The following is a 19917-nucleotide window of genomic DNA, read 5'->3' on the forward strand; positions in this document are numbered from 1 at the left end:
TCAGCACTAGAGCACATGGACAAATCGTTGTGTGTATGTACAACAGAATAGCATACAACATTTATGAATCCTATTAACATAAAGTGAGGGCCAGGCACCGTGGCTCACATCTGTAATTCTAACACTTTGGGATGCTGAGGTGGGAGGATCGGAGAATCACTAAGGCCAGGAGTTTGAGACCAGTCTGGGCAACATAGCAAGACACTGTCTACAAACAATTAAAAAATTATCTGGGCATGCATCTGTACTCCTACCTACTCAGGAGGCTGTAATGGGAGGATCACTTGAGCCCAGGAGTTAGAGGCTGCAGTGAGCTATGATCACATCACTGCACTCCAACCAGGGTGAAACCCCGTCTCTATGAAAAAATATAAAAATTACCTGGGCCTGTTGCCCAATGCCTGTAATCCCAGCTACTCAGGAGGCTGAGGCAGGAGAATCACTTGAAACCAGAAGGTGGAGGTTGCAGTGGGCCGAGATCACACCATTGCACTCCAGCCTGGGCTAAAGAGTGAAACTCCATCAAAAAAAACAAAGTGAGCAAAAAAATCAAAGACATAAATGAATATGTAAAAAATAATTTTATTATTTAGGCCAGTCGCAGTGGCTCACAACTGTAATCCCAGCACTTTGGGAGGCCGAGGTGAGCGGATCACGAGATCAGGAGATTGAGACCATCCTGGCTAACACAGTGAAACCCCCCTCTCTACTAAAAATACAAAAAATTAGCCGGGCGTGGTGGCGGGCGCCTGTAGTCCCAGCTATCCCGAGGCTGAGGAAGGAGAATGGCATGAACCCAGGAGGCGGAGTTGTAGTGAGCCAAGATGGCGCCATTGCACTCCAGCCTGGGTGACAGGGCGAGACTCGGTCTCAAAAAAAAAGAAAGAAAGAAAAGAAAAGAAAAATTAAAGGAAGAAACTATTTAAATTTCAAAAAGGTAAAACTAAACTGTAATATTTACAGATATCACCAGAGGTAGAAAAAAAAGCAAGTATTTAAAAACAGAAACAAAAATAAGGATATTATTATCACATAATCCATCTCTTGAGTTTACAGGACCCACGAGACCCTCGGGAAAGCACCTACGTGGACACTGTTTGCATTTTGGGTCTGGGCACAAGCAGGTCTGTCTCACGGACCAGGGGAGCTGGAGAAGAAAGCAGCCATGATGGGAACTGTCTGGACGGAGGGAGGGAGGGAACAAAAAGAACAAACGGACTAAAATGGCACATTTCCGCGTTCTTCATTGTTAACTTTCCTGCGCCCGGGAAAGACACGGGTGGATTGCACAGGCGCAACCCGACCTCGGAGGGAGAAAAACCGGAATCCGCCTAGCCACGCCTATTGCCCGGCCCCCGACCCGCCTATGTCCCTCCCACTGCCCGCCCACTACCCGGCTCAGGACATAAAAGCCGCTCCCGGGCGGGCGCGCAGTGCGAACTTCCTTGGCTCCTGCTCGTGTGCGAACCTAGGAACATTGCCTGAGAACGCTGGAGCGACTTCGTCAGCCTCCACCGCAGGAGACCGGTGAACCTTGCCCCTCCTTCACATTGGCTTGTAAATAAAGTTTTCTTTTACTTTGCCTACTTGCCTATTCTCTGGCATTTACTCTGGTGGTCATCTGGAGCAAATCAGGAACCACGGAGCCCCGGGGGTCAATCGCTGCAGGGGAGGAAAGGCTGAGTACTCCAGGTCAGGCTCCTACCGGGGAACAAGCATTTCTGGTAATTTGCAGCGTGAAGGGGATACAAACAGAAGACACTTCCCTCTTCCAGAAGACACCTCCCTCTTTCAGAGACTCAGAGGAGCAGCAAAGAAGTGGAGGCATGTGGAGTGGAAGCTCCTGGCACCAGGCAGAGACCCATGCAGGCAGAGAGACCACTTCACCGGCACCGAGCCCAGCCTCAACCCAGACAGGTAGCGTGGCCAAAGGACAGTGGAGCCAAACTGACTGCAGAAACTCAGTCTGCTCCTCAGCCTGCTAGTGAAACAGCGCTCCTAGGGAACCTAGAGAAGACAGGGAAGTGGCCCTTTCATGTGGCAGATGGGAGACTAGGATGCTATAGATTTAGTGGCAAACGTAAGGGACATTCAGGTTTGAGATACAGTATCTCCTCTCAACAATTTTGCAAGGCATTAATTCCACTTTATGGATAAGGACTGAGGCCTAGAAAGTTTAAGACACTGGCTCAAAGTCATGTACCTAGCAAAAACAGAATCAATAGTGGAGCCAACATTCAAACGCTGTTCAACTTCCAAGCCTAGTGTTCTTAGCAACCCACTTTCCATGGGCCCCTTTTATCTGTAATACACAAATCTTTCAAGCACAAGTGTGGCACACGTTTGTCAAAACACTGGTTTTTACAAAATTCTTTATCACAAATGAGAATACATAAATAAAATATTTTGGAGGAAGTTGATGTATCCACTAAAGAGGGAGAGAGAGAGAAAGAGAGAGAGAGAAAGAAATGCGTTCTAAACTCCAATCAGGAATGAAGCATCAAAGGAGAAAGTAGAGGCCAGGCGCAGTGGCTCACGCCTGTAATCCCAGCACTTTGGGAGGCTGAGGGGTCGGATCACTTGAGGTCAGTCAGGAGTTCCAGACCAGCCTGGCCAACATGGTGAAACCCTGTCGCTACTAAAAATACAAAAAAATTAGCCGGGTGTGGTGGCAGGTGCCTGTAATCCCAGTTACTCAGGAGGCTAAAGCAGGAGAATGGCTTGAACCCAGGAGGTGTAGGTTGCAGTGAGCTGAAAAATCGAGCCACTGCATTCTGGCCTGGGCAACAGAGCAAGACTCTGTCTCAAAACAAACAAACAAACAAACAAAGGAGAAAGCAAGAGAAGAGTGTCCTGGTGCTCAGCGGCACACGCCCTCCTGTTCCCACACGATACCATTATTGGACATCAGGTCTCTAACCCTGTTTAATGAACCACACTGTAGATTAGAAAAGCAAGAGATTTTCCAGAAATTGTGTTTTGAAAAACCCCTTACCCACTGGGATTTACAACTTGAAGACCTTTTCTCTATACACTTCCAAGGCTTTACTGCCTGTGTTTTAAAGCACAATTCTGGCAATGTTTCCATTCAGGACACCTTAGCTCAGAAAATCAAAGTGGATCTCAGGTTTCAAAGACCCAAGGGAAAAAGGTCACTATTGAACACACTGCTATTTATTGCTGAACCTACAACATTTAAGCTGCCAAATTAGACTTTGATTTTAATATTCCTCAGTGAGGAAAGTACATGTTTTTGGTAGTGCTCTTTCTTTTATTCTGCTTCTTTCTTTCATTACGTTTCACCCAAACACCTTAACCACAGTCTAACAGCACACATTTTTAAAGCAAAGGTAGTAAAATATAAGAAGCCAATAGTGTGTCTTCACTTCCCAACCTAAATTGCTGATCACATATTTGCAAGTTTAGGTTGGTTTTGTAGCATATTCCTAGTGATTTGTGCAGCATTTGCATTAAAGTTTTCAGTAAAAAATTGAAGACACGTCAGAGTTTTATATTATTTTCTTTAAAACATCCCTAAAGAAAGCGTGTCCACAAAGTGTGGAAGAGCCTAAACACAGAATGAGATGTCAGAACAGAAACTGCACCATTTACTAAAGAAAACAGTTATTCCCCATCTATCTTTCCAATTTAAATATCACCCATTTACTCCCCTACTCAAGCTTTATTGAAGGATAATTTACATACAATAAAACTCCCCTCTCTTAAGTGTACAGTTGGATGAATTTGGGCAATTGTAAACAGTTGCATCAACTGTCACAATCAAACAACACAATCAAAATATAGGACATTTCCATTACCCAAAAAGTTTCTTGTCCTTTTGCAGTTGGTTCTCTCCCCTGACCCCAAGAATGACTGTACTGCCCTATGTCACTATAGTTTTAGCCATTTCTAGGATTTCATATAAATTAGATCATACATATGTGGTCTTCGTCTTTCATTAAGCATATTTTTTTTTTTTTTTTTTTTGAGACGGAGTCTTGCTCTCTCACCCAGGCTGGAGTGCAGTGGCCGGATCTCAGCTCACTGCAAGCTCCGCCTCCCGGGTTCACGCCGTTCTCCTGCCTCAGCCTCCGGAGTAGCTGGGACTACAGGCGCCCACCACCTCGCCCGGCTAGTTTTTTTTTTGTATTTTTTAGTAGAGACGGGGTTTCACCGTGTTAGCCAGGATGGTCTCGATCTCCTGACCTCGTGATCCGCCCGTCTCGGCCTCCCAAAGTGCTGGGATTACAGGCTTGAGCCACCGCGCCCGGCCTCATTAAGCATATTTTTGAGATTCTTCCAGATTGTTACATGTATTAGCATTTCACTTTTCGTTATTGCTGAGTAGTATTCCATATAAGGCCATATCAAGTTTATCCATTCACCTATTGATGAACATTTGGGCTTTCCAGTTCTGAACTATTATGAATAATTCTTCTATAAACATTTACATAAAAGTTTTTTGCATGGACATATGTTTTCATCTCCAAAAGAAAAATATCTAGGACTCACATTGATGAGTCATAGGATAAATAAATATTTAACATTATAAAACACTGTCATACTGTTTTCCAAAGTGACTGTATAATATTGCATTCCCACAAGCAATGTATGAGAGTTCCAGTTGCTCCATTTCTTTTCCAGTATTTGGCATAGTCGGTCCTTTTACCCCTTTTAGTAATAGTCATTCTAGTGGATGTGTAGTGGCATCACTGCAGTTTCAATTTTCATTTCCCTAATGACTAAGGATGATGTCCGCCCTTGCACACGCACCGGCCATTTGCATATCTCCTTTTATGACGTGTGTGTTAACGTCTTTTGACCACTTTTATTTTTGAGCTGTATAAAGCTGAATGTGTTGCAAATATTTTCTTCCAATCTGCAGCTTACTTTGTTGTTTTATTAACTTTTATTCTTAAAGTGTTTAACTTTGATGAAGCCCGTTTTATAACTTTTCTTATATACCAGTTTACTTGTAAGGACACCAAAAGTAAATCTCTACATGGAATGAAGTGATATTTTCAATCTTTATCCATCCCTTCCATCCATTTATCCTCTTAATCCTTCATGTATCTGGTTATTTAACTAAAACTTGTAAACATCATTTAGCTACCATGGCATTTTTTTTTCTTAGAGATAGGGTTTTGCTCCATTCTGAAGTGCAGTGGCACAATCACAGCTCATTGCAGCCTCAAACTCCTGAGCTCAAGCAATTCTCCCAGTTCAGTCTCCCAGGTAGCTAGGATCATGTTTGGCTGATAAAAAAAAAAAAAAGGCTGGGCACGGTGGCTCACGCCTGTAATCCCAGCACTTTGGGAGGCCGAGGCGGATCACGAGGTCAGGAGATCGAGACCATCCTGGCTAACACGGTGAAACCCCGTCTCTACTAAAAATGCAAAAAGTTAGCCGGGCGTGGCGGGCGCCTGTAGTCCCAGCTACTTGGGAGGCTGAAGCAGGAGAATGGCATGAACCCGGGAGGCAGAGTTTGCAGTGAGCCGAGATCGCACCACTGCACTCCAACCTGGGCGACTGAGCGAGACTCCGTCTCAAAAAAAAAAAAAATTTGTAGAGACCCCATGGGGAGAAGCAGTCTCACTTTGTTGCCTAGGCTGGTCTTGAACTCCTGGTCTCTAACACTCCTCCCAAAGTACTGGGATTACAGCTGTGAGCCACTGTGCATAAGCTTCTTGGCAATTCTTAAAGATACAACAGAAGTCAGCAAATCAGAACAAGAGAGAAAACACATGATATAAACTTTTCATTAAGCAAACTAATGTTAAAAGCCAAAAACAAGAAAAGCAAAAGTCCAAGGACTGGAAATTGAAGAAAGAGGGAACATACAGCAGGGAGTTATGTGGCTGTGAGTAACTGCTAGGAATACATGTGTGGGCAGGTGTCAAGAGTCCTGCTTTCAGCCAAGACCAACGCTCAGGGATCAGGTCTACCCTCCAACCTGCAACTACTAAATAAATGAACAAAATATGTGAAACAACAGTTTTTAAGACATGGGTCATCAAGTAATGAAAGATTATGATCTCCAAGAACTCCACCAAAGAAGATAAGCATATGAAGATGCTCAATATTGTTAGTCATCAGATAAATTAAAATTAAAAACTCAATGAGATATCACTTCACTCCTGTTAGAATGTGTAACGTTGAAAACACTGACCACATTTAATGTTGGCAAGGATGTTGAGGAACTTGAACTCTCACACGCTGCTGGAGGGAACAGTTTTTTTTTTTTTTTTTTTTTTTTTTTGAGACAGAGTTATGCTCTTGTTGCCCAGGCTGGAGTGCAATGGTGCCATGTAGCCATGTAGGCTCACCGCAACCTCCACCTCCCAGGTTCAAGGGATTCTCCTGCCTCAGCCTCCCAAGTAGCTGGGATTACAGGCATGCACCACCACACCTGGCTAATTTTGTATTTTTAGTAGAGACAAGGGTTTCTCCATGTTGGCCTGGCTGGTCTCGAACTCCCGACCTCAGGCGATCCACCCACCTCGGCCTCCTAAAGTGCTGGAATTACAGGCATGAACCACCGTGCCTGACTGGAGGGAACTTTTAGTCACTTTTGAACACCATTTTATTTCTTTTTAAGTTAAACAAGTGTCTATATGACCTAGCCATTCCACTGCTGTATTTACCCAAGAGAAATGAAGGCATATTTTCAATACAAAATCTTCTACTTTAATATTCACAGCAGTTCTGTTTTTTGCCCAGTACTTTGCAACTTGAGGTGCTTTTGCTTCCCAGAGGATATCTGCCAATGTCTGAAGACATTTTTGGTTGTCACATCGTGGGGGGTGCAATTGGCATATGTTGGGTAGAGATCAAGAATTCTGCTGAACACTCTACAGTGCACAGAACAGCTCTTGTGACAAAGAATTGGCCAGCCCAAAATGTCAACCCTTCCAAAGTTGGAAAACTATGTCTATAACCCCAAAAGGGGGCAACCCAAATGCCCATCAACAGGTGAATGGATAAAGACAAGTATGGTAGATCCACACAACAGGATTCTACTCAGTCATGAAGTGAACCAAACTATTGATTCAGGCAATGGCATAGATGAATCTGAAAAAACTATGCTGAGTGAAAAAATAAATAAATAAAGACAAAAACAAGTACACACTGTACAATTCCATTTAGACAAGATCCTAGGAAATACACCCTGACATATGGTGACATAAGACAAATCAGTGGTTGCCAAACATGGGAGACATGGACGGAACAAAAAGGAATGGGAGGGAGGAATTACAAAAGGGCTCAAGGAAACACGTGATGGTAACAGATACATTCATTATTTTGCTTTCTTGTGATGGTTCCAAGAGCATACACACATGTCAAATTTTGCCAAACTGCGTACTTTAAATATATGCAGTTTATTGTAAGCCAATTATACATCTATAAAGTTGTTAAAAATGTCTATCTGCAAGGCAACTGAAAATATTCACCAAAAACTAATGATTATACTAATTCACAATACTGATTAATGAAAGGATTGATTTTAATAATGAAACAAACCCAAATATTTACCAGTCATTAATTATTTTGCTACACTTGCTAATCATTGATTACTTAAAATTAAAAGCACTGAACTAGAACTCTGTAGACCTGAGTTATGGTCCTACTTCTAGTAAAACTTGTAAATAAGTTATTCGTAAAATGCAACAGTTGGATTTAGTGCTTTCAATATTATATCTTTAAGGATCCTTCTTTTTTTCTTCTGTAAACTATTTTTAATAGATTTTGGTACTTGTAAGAGTAACTGAATCAGTCTACTGTTAAAACACTGAGATCATGTAATGGCAGCCAACCTCAAAGAAAATATACAATTGTGTGGGTTGCTTGTGCCCAAGGCCACCTGCTCATTATCCTGGGCTGATGGACTTCCTCCTCTCTGTCATGCCTACTGACCCCAAGGTCATTCAGCAGTAACTGCACTTAGATACGCTGTTCTAAATTCTCCTTAAACCACCTGTGGGTCTGGTAGAAAAAAATGCTCCGGCAAAAGCTAAACCCAGGTGATCCTTGATGGGAAATGGACTCTCATCAAGACAAATGACTGGGAATTGATTGGAAAAAGTGAAGAGTCTGAGTACAGAAATCAGAGGCACAGAGAAAATCTGAAGAAAACCTGGGATTAATTGTTTCGGGGTAAAGGCACCGGATTAATGAGCCCGCTGTGAGGGGATAGAGAAGGAAAGGAGGGAGAGAAGGGGAGAGAGCCAGCCAAAGGGAGCTAACGGGTGCTCCTGGAGAGACCATGGAGGGGCCCCAGATATGAAAGAAAAAGAAGAAAAAGAAACAAAAAGCACTGATCAAGTCTTAGAAACCATAAATTAATGAACTCAATATCATGACATCTGTGCTACATACGGACTCTTCTGTGAACCTCAGGAGGGAGAAGAGGAGGAAAGTAGAGAGAGGCACCAGGAGAAAACCAGACCTTGGCTGATATTCTGCCAGAATTTCTGAAGTTCCTTCAAGCATTTGATATCATGTTAAATGATAGAAAAAGCCAAATTAATCCAAGTCACACTTCTCCAAGAACGGCCATTTTAAGTTAACTCTTTTTCATTTGTGAATTGCAAACTCCAGCTTTAAACGCTTCACTTGAAACTTTGGTCCACTGCTAAATAGGAAAAACAAGAGCTGAAACTTGGCAGAAATACAGATTAGAGGCGGATTACAAACAGAAGGACCTGTCACTTTCAGGGAACATAAACCAGGGCAAAGGATATTAAGTAGCAGTTTGAATTGCACGGCAGGAAGAGATCAAAGAAACATTCTCTTTGCTACGTGAGGAAAATGAGGAACAATTATTCTGCAAGGGAGAACCTTATATAAAATTCGCATGGGTATGTTTATCCATATTTTGAGTACAGCCTTGTTTGCACTAAAAAAAAAAAAAAGGCAGAAAGCATCCAAGCAGTAGGTGCCACCCCTCCATTTTATTGGCAGGAAGAATTTTACTTGAATACCAAGAATTACTTCAATAGATGGACTCATTCTCCATTCAGCTGCCAATGTGTTTGAGTTGTTTTCTTTGAGTGTCACTCAAATGCTTCCATTTGCATTATCTTTATTTATTTTTATATCTCCCCAATTTGATTTTTTTTCCCTTGAAGGTAGTGTTGTATGTGTGTACATGTCAATTCTCATTATTCACAGTGGTTGTGTCCTATAAAGTTACTTGGAACATTGAATTAGAAAATATTGAAGCATTACTCCTGGGGGAAATAAAGGGTTAGGTTTCTGTGAGCCTCTGGTCACAAGTTTTTGTCAGTCGATTACTATATATAACCTTGTGTCATGTGTTTTTTAGTTTATTGACTCATTATATAACATACAGTCATGTATCACTTAACAATGGGGATATGTTCTGAGAAGTATATGGTTTGATGATTTCATCACCATGCAAGCATCACAGAGTGGACTTAAATCTAGACAGTAACACCTACTACACACCTAGGCCATGTGGTACAGCCTATTTCTCCCAGGCTACAAACCTGCATGGCATGTTACTGTACTAAATGCTGTAGGCAATTGTAACACAATGTGTATTCAAACATATCTAAACATTGAACAGGTACAGTAAAAATACAGCATAAAAGATTTTAAAAACAGAGATGGGCGTGGTGGCTAACACCTGTAATCCCAGCACTTTGGGAGGCCATGATGGGTGGATCGCCTGAGCTCAGGAGTTCGAGAGCAGCCTGGCCAACATGGCGAAACCCTGTCTCTACTCAAAATGGAAAAATTAGCCTGGTGTGATGGTGGGCACCTGTAATCCCAGCTACTCTGGGGGGTGAGGCATGAGAATCGCTTGAATCCAGGAGACAGAGGTTGCAGTGAGCCTAGATCACGCCACTGCACTCCAGCCTGGGAGACAGAGCAAGACTCCATCTCAAAAAAATAAAGAAAGATAAAAAATAGTACACATGTACAGAGCACTCACCATGAATGGAGCTTGCAGGACTGCAGGTTGTTCTGGGTGACTGAATGAGTGGGTGGGGAGTGAATGTGAAGGCCTAAGACATTACTGTACACTACTATAGACTTTATAAACATTGCACACTTAGACTACACTAAATTTATAGAATATTTTTCTTCAATAATAAGTTAAACTTAGTTTACTGTAACTTTTAGTTTATGTTTTAAGTTTTGACTTTTGTAATAGTGTAAAACACAAATATATTATACAGCTGTGGACAAGTATTTTCCTCTTTACATGCTTATTCTACAAGCTTTTTTATTTTGAATTTTTAAAGGTTTTTTCTTTCCTTTTAAAATTTTTCTGTTGAAAGCTAAGACACAAACACACACATTAGCCTAGGCCTATGAAGGTCAGGATCATCACTATCACTGCCTTCTACCTCCACATCTTGTCCTCAGGGGCAACAACAGGCTTGGAGTTGTCATCTCTGTGATAACAATGCCTTCTTCTGAGTACCTTCCTAGGGACCTGCCGGAGGCTGATTTACAGTCAACTTTTTAAATAGAATACACTCTAAAATAATGATTTCAGGTATACACTAAGTACTAGGTAATAAGAATTTTCAGCTCTATTATAATCTTATGGGACCATCATCATATAAGCAGTCTGTCATTGACCAAAACATCATTATGTGGTACATAACTGTATATTGTCGATTTATTGACATTGAACTCACTGCCACCAGCACTGTAACTCATGCCTGAGAGAAGTTTATCTACCACATGTGTTTTCCCTGTAGGACACATCACAGCCTTCTTGGGCTTAGGAATGCTGAACAGCAGTCCAGCACTATGCTTGGGAGTCATTTTAAACAAAGAAGTCACCAAAACAAAAAGTGCAAACATGCAAACAATATGGCACCAAATAAGCCACCAAAAGGACATGTGCTCGCAGTGTGAGGGCTGAAGCAAGAATGCAGAGCACTGCCTGGCTCTGCCTCACGTGGTGGGCAGGTCAAGTTCCCCTCAGCACATCTGCAAATGGCCATGGAAGCAACCAGAAGCATTGGCCTTGGGGTTACAAATAAATTTTAGAAAGCATGTGAATTCACAAATGCAGAATCCATGAATAATGAGGGTTGACTATACCCTTTTTTTAACATAGGGTCTCACTCTGCCACCCAGGCTAGGGTGCAGTGGTGCAATCTCGTCTCACTGCAGCCTGGACCTCCTGGGCTCAAACAATCCTCCCACCTCAGTCTCCCAAGTAGCTGGGACTACAGGCGCAGGCCACCACCCCCAGCTAATTTTTTTGTATTTTTGGTAGAGACAGGGTTTCACCATGTTGCCCAGGCTGGTCTCGAACTCCTGAACTCAAATGATCCTCCTGTCTGGGCCTCCCAAACTGCTAGGATTACAGGTGTGAGTCACTGCACCTGGCCAGAGAGTTGATTTCATATATGAATATATATATTTCTGCACAGCGAGTTCCTAAAAGAATGCATTGCCATTCTAACTGCAAATTACAGATATCTTCCCTTTGAAGATAGTTGCTATCTTATAATAATAGTAGTCATCACACTAAATTTCTGGTAGAGCACATTACCTATATACAAAGTTCTCAGTTATAAGCCCACTAAGGTTTTTGTTCAACAAAGAAAACTCTAGGCAAAGACTTCAACATGCATGAAAATGCCTAGCACATAACTGGCACTCAATAAATGTTAAGTACTTTTCATTGTTTCCTGATTCTTGTTCTCCCTTGTTTTTCCTATTTGCTTTCATTTTAGTAGCTTCGGTTACCCAGCATATGAATAAATGCAGAAGCAGGAACTTCACTTTCAATATGTAAGGCTGACATACCATCACTGAAGACATACCACCCTGTATTTACAGTCATGTCTTCTACAGTTTTCCCCAGAGTCTCAAAATGTTCCTCATCAACAGGAAATAAAAGAAAACCATAGGCCGGGCCTGGTGGTTCATGCCTGTAATCCCAGCACTTTGGGAGGCCGAGGCAGGCGGATCACCTGAGGTCAGGAGTTCAAGACCAGCCGGGCCAACATGGTGAAACCCCGTCTCTACTTAAAATGCAAAAATTAGCCAGGCATGGTGGTGTGCACCTGTAGTCCCAGCTACCCTGGAGGCTGGGGCAGGAAAATCACTTCAACCCGGGAGGCGGAGGTTGTGGTGAGCCTAGATTGCACCACTGCACTCCAACCAGGGTGACAGAATGAGACTCCATCTCAAAAAAAAAAAAAAGAAAAGGAAAACCATAATTTCACATACATTGATTTTAATGAAAAAAAAATAGTTCCAAATGTCAAAAAATACAAAACTTTTATTTCAGCTTATTTTGAGAGAAGCATTAAGCAGATTAAAATTACACTATAGTAGTTAAGACTATAAAGTGGTTTTATCTTTTATAATGCGTTTTAAATACTATTTTCATTGCAACTTCACTGCCACTTTCAGTGGTAGGGCACTGTTGAAAATACAAGTCAACAAATTCTAGCAAACTTTTGCCTGTATAGAATTTATGCTGTATTATTCCACTAGGCAAACAATTGCCTAAAAATTTTTTTGCTGTGGAATTGAGCCTGTTGATAGCAACCACCACACCTTTAGTATTTGGACACCTTTAGGACATTTGCTGTTGGACTGGAGATTCATTGAATAGTATAATTAAGGCTGGGCGCGGTGGCTCACGCCTGTAATCCCAGCACTTTGGGAGGCCAAGGTGGGTGGATTACTTGAGGTCAGGAGTTCAAGACAGACCAGCCTGGCCAACATGGCAAAACTCCAGCTCTACTAAAAAAAAAAATACAAAAATTATCCTGGTGTGGTGGTATGCACCTGTAGTCTCAGCTAGCTGGGAGGCTGAGGCACGAGAATTGCTTGAACCAGGGAGGCAGAAGTTGCAGTGAGCCAAGATCAGATTGCCACTGCACTCCAGGCTGGGTGACAGAACAAGACTCTGTCTCAATTAAAAAAAAAGAAAAGAAAAGAATAATTAAGACATTTGACTTGCCACTTTCTCAGCTCTGCTCTAAGTCAAATAATCTTTCTTCTTCTAGGTCTCTGTGTCATTAAAATGAAGTCTAAAATTATTTGGCGAACTCTTTTCTAACACTTAATCATGAGGTAGATAAGTAATAGGATGAAAAGTGAAGACATCAAGAGGAGAAAATGATAACAGAGACCACTAATAAAAAGATAGCAGGTAGAATACTGACTATTATGATTTCTACTGCAATCCCACTAAAATGAAGAAATAGATTCGTTAAGACAGAAATCTACAGAAAAGGAGAGAACAAAAAGGAGCTAGTGGCAATAACTTTGGATACTAGAAAGTAGATGGAGAGTCACAAATGAATCAGCAGACCCAAGGCAGCATAGTCCTATGGAGAGAGGTGACAAACTGATGAATATGAATCTTCCACAGCCTCTGGAAATACCACATCAGATACCTGAAAGAAGGGCAAATGGGTGACCTAGATATATTTAGGAAATTAGGTGACTGATTGAAAGTCTACATAAGCAACTATCAGATCTCCAATTACCCTCCCCTACCAGAGCAAAAAAAAAAAAAAAAAAAAAGGAGGTTAATTCCCTGAAGAGGTCTAACCCAAGTCTCTGGCCTGGGCCACCCCACATGTAAAGGTGGGTTACAATAATGAAACAAGGGAACTGTTTGCTGAAGCTCGGGTTCCTCTTCCTCTACGCAGCTTCCAAAGTACTGGTAGACTGGCTTCCTCTTTCAGCTAGGAGATGAAAACAGCCTTCTCTAGAGAATATGACCTTCTCAGGAAGAAACACTTTTTAAAAAATTATATTAGACATTGCTCAACTTATTGGTCCAGACCATCTCCTGAGAGTAACAACTTTGTGTGTCGGAGTTTCCAATCCACTGTTTTTTGCCCGTCCAGGATTATCAAACACCGGAGGAAATGGTTTATCAATGGTTTATCATTAAAGAATGAGAGAAAGAGAGAGAGACAGAGACAGAGACAGAAACAGAGACCAAAACAAGCAGAAAAACCAACTTGAAAGAAATAAGGGACTGTTCAGGGGGAAGAAATTTCTCCCCCAAAACTAATATTAACTAAGAGATGATATTGCAACTGTGAAACATGAACAGGTAGTATTAAAAAAGGAATATATATACACACATGGGAAGAAAAAGACTGGGAACAAAGATAACATGACATGTGCTTCCACAAAGGAAAAATAAACAAAACAAACAGATCCCCTTCAAAGGCTCATAATCATAATGGCTATAGATGTCCCAACAGCAGCATGGGAATTGAAAGGAAAAGTCTATATGCAGCCAACTTATCAGTCAAGTACAAAGTTAGAATAAAGACATTTTTAGAAATGCAAAATTTTATTTCCCATGTATTTTTTCTCAGAAAGCTATTTTAAAAGCTTTTGTATGAGTAAACCACGGAAGAGAGAAATATGTCTTTTAGGAACAGGAAACCTAGCACAGAGGAGGGAGTGGGAATCCTCAGACAGGAAGGGCAGCCAGTCAAGATTGGAGTAGGATCCAGAGGGACTTCCTCAGAATGTTACATTAATAGGTTACTTGATGTGTCTGAACATCCAGAGGTGCACTTTAGATAGTTGGCAAAGTGTCTGGACTTGAGATACTCTTAAGTACTTAAGAAATTAAGTTAAAAGGAAAAATATGCACATATAGAGAGAGAGCTTAAGAATGGGGAAAAGTGCATGAGGAATATATGGGAACATTTTGTACTATCTTTGCAACTTGTCCGTAATTTAAAATTATTCCAAAATGTAAAAGTTTGTTTTAAAAAATCATTAGACACAGAAAAAGTTAAGAACACTAAAATTTTATAGGCATACATATACATAGGTGGGGGACAGGGAGAAAATCTGGAGAATGAAAGCCTCACCCACTGAAGGGCCTGGTTTAGCCCAAGTGTTGTCTGCCTCAGAGAGCCTGAAGGAGAACGTGTGCAGAGGGCTTCCAACCAAGGCAGCAAGTAAGAGCCTGTGGCCTCCTGGGAAATGCTCACTGCCTGGGGTGTGTTGAATTCCTCTTTCTGATCCCCGCCACCACAAACATTCCCAATCCTTTCCTGCTCTCCAGAGCCCAACTCCAAAGGAAGTAATGCTTGCTTTCAAAATTCCAAGAAACGTCTGCACCTCAACACCCCTCATTCTACCATCAGAGAAGGTGAAGCCAGACTCGTCTCATCACTCACCCGAAGTCATGCTGACAACAGACCCAAGCCAGGACACACCCACTGTCACCTACAAAAGTGAGCCAGCACACCTACACACATGGCTTCATCTCACCCAACTTTTTCTTTTTAGTAAAATAAAATTGATGCAAAATGTTTCAAAAGTGCATAAAGTGAACATCTTCTCTATTACCATGCCTCTAGCCCCAAAAGTATTATAGCTGTCTGACTTACCCCACATTTATATCCCCATTGCACAAATGAAGAAATAGTCCTGGAAAGGAGGTGCAGTTGGAGAGCTCAGCGGAGTAGAACCAGCTGGGGAGCTGAGGCTGCTGCAGAGGACATTCTTAATGGAAAATTATTCTGGAGGTAGGGTGGCCATGAAAACTGGTGACTTATAAGACATCAATTTTGACTATCTTAAAACATTTACACATAGTTTTCTTGTTTATTATTTTCGGAGGCTGAAATATAGAAAGCCCCACCATCGGACAGCATTTGGCTGGATGTAAATAGCACCAAATATATGCAATAAAATTTACTTTTAAAATAACAAATAAATAGTACAAGATGAAGATGCACACACCTTAGGGGCATATCATTTTTGGAATTTTTTTCCCTGTTAGCTTTCCTTATCCTCAGGGTTTCATGCTTCCAGGGTGCAGAAGGAAAACCTTTTCATCATTACAAAAATGGTTCTGTCATATTAAGAGCCCATCAGCATTTATTTTATATTCTAGAGGGATTGGCTTGCCCCCACTCCCTATCAGGCCCTCTCTTTTACTGTATAACTCCTATTAATTCACAAAGGGCAAGGAATGCATGAAGGAAATCATTTCCTTGTGGGGCTTTTACTTTGAAGGGAAAGGGCTCAAATAAATTCAACTCTGTTTGTAAAGAAAAACTTCAAAGCCTTTAAGAAAGCACCTTCCTTTAATTCAGTTTGTGAGACTATTCCCCTATTTAAAAGGTAAAAAGATAAAAGAAAGTTAATCCTCCATAAATTCTCCCTCTTGTTATAGCCAGGGTTTAAATACAATACCTTTTTGCTCAGTAATTCTAACAGTAACAGATAGGCAAGAGCCAATAATTAGCAGAGCTGCAAACTGCGATTGTTTGAAGGGTCTCCACATATCTTAACTTCAGGATCCCTATCAAGGCCCAAATAGATTCTCATCTCGTTCCCACAGCTTCTCAGCCTTAGGTTATTCTGCCTTTCCATGAGCGCTCTCCAGAAGGTATTGTGGAAATACAAGAATTAAATGCAATCTTCCCCTTCCCGAGTTCAAGTGATCTCATTGTTCAGTTCCCACCTATGAGTGAGAACATGCGGTGTTTGGTTTTCTGTTCTTGTGATAGTTTGCTAAGAATGATGGTTTCCAGCTGGGAACATCACACACCGGGGCCTATCATGGGGATGGGGGAGGAGGGAGGGATGGCATTGGGAGTTATACCTGATGTAAATGACGAGTTGATGGGTGCTGACGAGTTGATGGGTGCAGCACACCAACATGGCACAAGTATACATATGTAACAAACCTGCACATTATACACATGTACCCTAGAACTTAAAGTATAATCATAATAATAATAAATAAATAAATAAATAAATAAATAAATAAAATTTTTAAAAAGAATTAAATGCAATCTTTACCACGAATGTAGGAAACCATTTCGGAGCAAAAACTTGTCTTTGTAAAAACTTGTCTTTACAAACTTGTGAAAAAATTGTAAGTACTCCTTAAAAGTGCTTGGATAAGCTACAATATCATTGATACTCAGGGTTAAGTGTTTCACCCACAAAAACAATAAGAACCTTTCTGTATCTTATTTCTAGTTTAGGATAGGCTTCCAAAATCCTAAACATGTGATTCTTGGCTTATTTGAAATAATTAGATAATTAAATATCCCCAGATTGGCTGAGGAGCTCCTAAGTATTACCAACCGATATTCTTCTGGGTCTATGAAACCCCAAAGGCTACCTGTTCCATGGCATTATGAGTGTGTATATTATTGTGCCCCATGCCTTGGCATAAGACATGCTTACTTGCCCACATTCAAGGTTGCTGGCCTAATGCAGAATCAGAAGTGGTTTTTTGGGGTTTTTTTTTTTGTGTTTTGTTGTTGTTGTTGAGACAGTCTCGCTCTGTCGCCCAGGCTAGAGTGCAGTGGCCGGATCTCAGCTCACTGCAAGCTCCGCCTCCCGGGTTTACGCCATTCTCCTGCCTCAGCCTCCCAAGTAGCGGGGACTACAGGCGCCCGCCACCTCGCCCAGCTGGGTTTTTGTTGTTTTTTTTTTTTTTAGTAGAGACGGAGTTTCACTGTGTTAGCCAGGATGGTCTCGATCTCCTGACATCGTGATCCGCCCATCTCGGCCTCCCAAAGTGCTGGGATTACAGGCTTGAGCCACCGCGCCCGGCCAGAATCAGAAGTTTTTAAGTCACTTGCCATTCCTGCCATTGGATGAAAATGCAATGAACTCAAGCTTCCTTCCTTAAAAAAATGCAAATGACTCTCAAGAACAAATGAGAAGGGGAGAAAGGGAGTTATGGATGCAGAGTTTCTGTTTGAGATGATAAAAAAAGGTTATCAAGGTGAATAGTGGTGATGACTGTACAACATTATGAATGTAATCAATACCCCTGACTTGCACACTTAAAAATAGTGAAAACGGTAGATTTATGTTATACATATTTTATCCCAGTTTTTAAAATAAATAAGAGCTTCATACTGAAAATGTTACATAATTCAGGGCTGGGAATAAGCAGAAAATGATATGTTTCTGGAGGATAAATTAGCACTAAAAGATATCAAAAATTTAACAGGAAATCCTCTGACACTGAAATTTCCACTTCTATCCATTCATCCTATGGGTATTATGTAAAAATGTCCACAAGATCTACATGTAGGAGGGTTCTTACGAGACGTTGTTTGTCATAGCAAATTATTTAAAAATGTTGGGAGGACTTAAATGTCCAACAACATTTGGATAATAAATTCTGGTTAAATCTAGTGAACAAATGACCCTTACCTCCTGGCCACCCTCCCCTGCTATCTTTGTTTCCTCTTCTGCCCCTGACTTCACCTTAAACCTATGTATTCCCCCTCTTCTTTCCAAGTGTCTGTTTTAATTACCATTGGTTCACTCCACAATTATTTCCTGACACCTCCTGTGTCGGGAACCACACTAGGTGCTGCTGATAAAACCTTTAACAACTTCGACAAAGTCTCTTATCTCAAAGTTTATAAACTTTGGGGAAAACGCAAAGAAGAAAATAGGCAATTATAACATCACATGACAAGGGCTGTGGTGTGGGAAATGCCGGGCGCTCTGGGATGATGCTCCTCAGGCCCCTGAACTAGAGTCCGATGAGTCCAGGATGACTTCCTGGAGGAAATTACTTCCTTAGAATGAGAAGAAAGTATTAATAGAAGAAATCAAGGGAAAAAAAGAATGTTCCAGGCAGAGGTAATAGCTTGCATAAAGACTCTGAGGTAAATGAAAACAAAGTGTATTTAAGAAACTGGAAGTATTTGGGAAGAAAGGCTGGCAAGGAATACCTCTTTGCCCAAGAGACTTCAAACCAGACTCCACCTCAAAACTATGGACCTCGTTGACCTGCTTCCCGGATGTCTCCCCTGGCCCCCAAGTCCCCATGCCCCATGCTAAGCCATCTACGCCCCGGTCTCCCCCCCCCCCCCCCCCCTCCCCATCCCCCACGTTAGTTCTTGATTACAGTGAGTGGCTCGCAGTCACTGCTACAGGTCACGCTCCCCAGGAAGCAGCCTGGAGATGGAGGTTAGTGCACCAGAGCTTTATTTCGGAGTACCCTTGGGCGGGCTCCTGGGGTTCCGTGGAGGTCAAGGCAGACCTGGCAGAGTGAAGTCGAGCTGCCACACAGGCCCAGTAGCAGCCTCACTAAAGGCCACAGGAACACAGGGCCGCTTGTTCTGTAAGGGTTGCCCCGCTTCAGTCGGTCTTTAGCAGGGCGGCAGGAGGTGGTCTCAAGTGGCTGACAGCCCACCTCCCGGGGAACGTGCTCTTCCTCAAAGGCTACACACCACCGCAAACACTAAGCCCTTTCCTTTCTATTGCCTCAATGTTGCTGGCATCAATCTTCTCTCTCCTGCTCTCTTTCTACCTTTAAAACTCTGCCAAGGCCCCATCCCTGGTGTCATTGTCTCTCCCTGATGTCCCCAAACCCCCTCCACGCTCCAGGATAATCTTTCCAAAATCCAAATCTGATTGTCATTCCCCGCTCCAGCTCCCCCCTTCAGCGTTTCTCAACTTACTCAGGATCGTCTGAACTCCCCAACTTACTCCATGGCGCTTCTCTCTCCTCTGACCTTGACTCAGCCCTTGCCCAGGCCAGGCCGACTCATCACCGGCCAGGCCAGGCCAGGCCGACCTCCACCCAGCTCTTCAACCCTGAGGTCTCACTCTTCCCAGAGCCTTCCTCTCTGCCCAGAGCACCCTCTGCTCTTGGCCTGGCTAATTCTAAATTACCTTTCAAGTCCCACCTGGAAAATCTCTTTTTCCAAAGCCAGACTTCTATCAGACACCTGGCTAAATCACTGTGGAGTGTATTCTGGGTTCCTGTTGCTTTATTCTTCACTACACCATCAGTTTGTCATGGCAAGGGACTGTACCAACCTTGTTAATATTGACAAGCCAGCCCAGAAGCCCAGCCCTGGGCTTGGAGGCCAGGATACAGGTGAGGGCTGGCCTGGAAACACACTCGGAACACATCGCTCAGTGAGAAAAGCA

Source organism: Rhinopithecus bieti, unplaced genomic scaffold (genome assembly GCF_001698545.2).
Source record: "Rhinopithecus bieti isolate Rb0 unplaced genomic scaffold, ASM169854v2 scaffold_20069, whole genome shotgun sequence".
Taxonomy (NCBI): domain Eukaryota; kingdom Metazoa; phylum Chordata; class Mammalia; order Primates; family Cercopithecidae; genus Rhinopithecus; species Rhinopithecus bieti.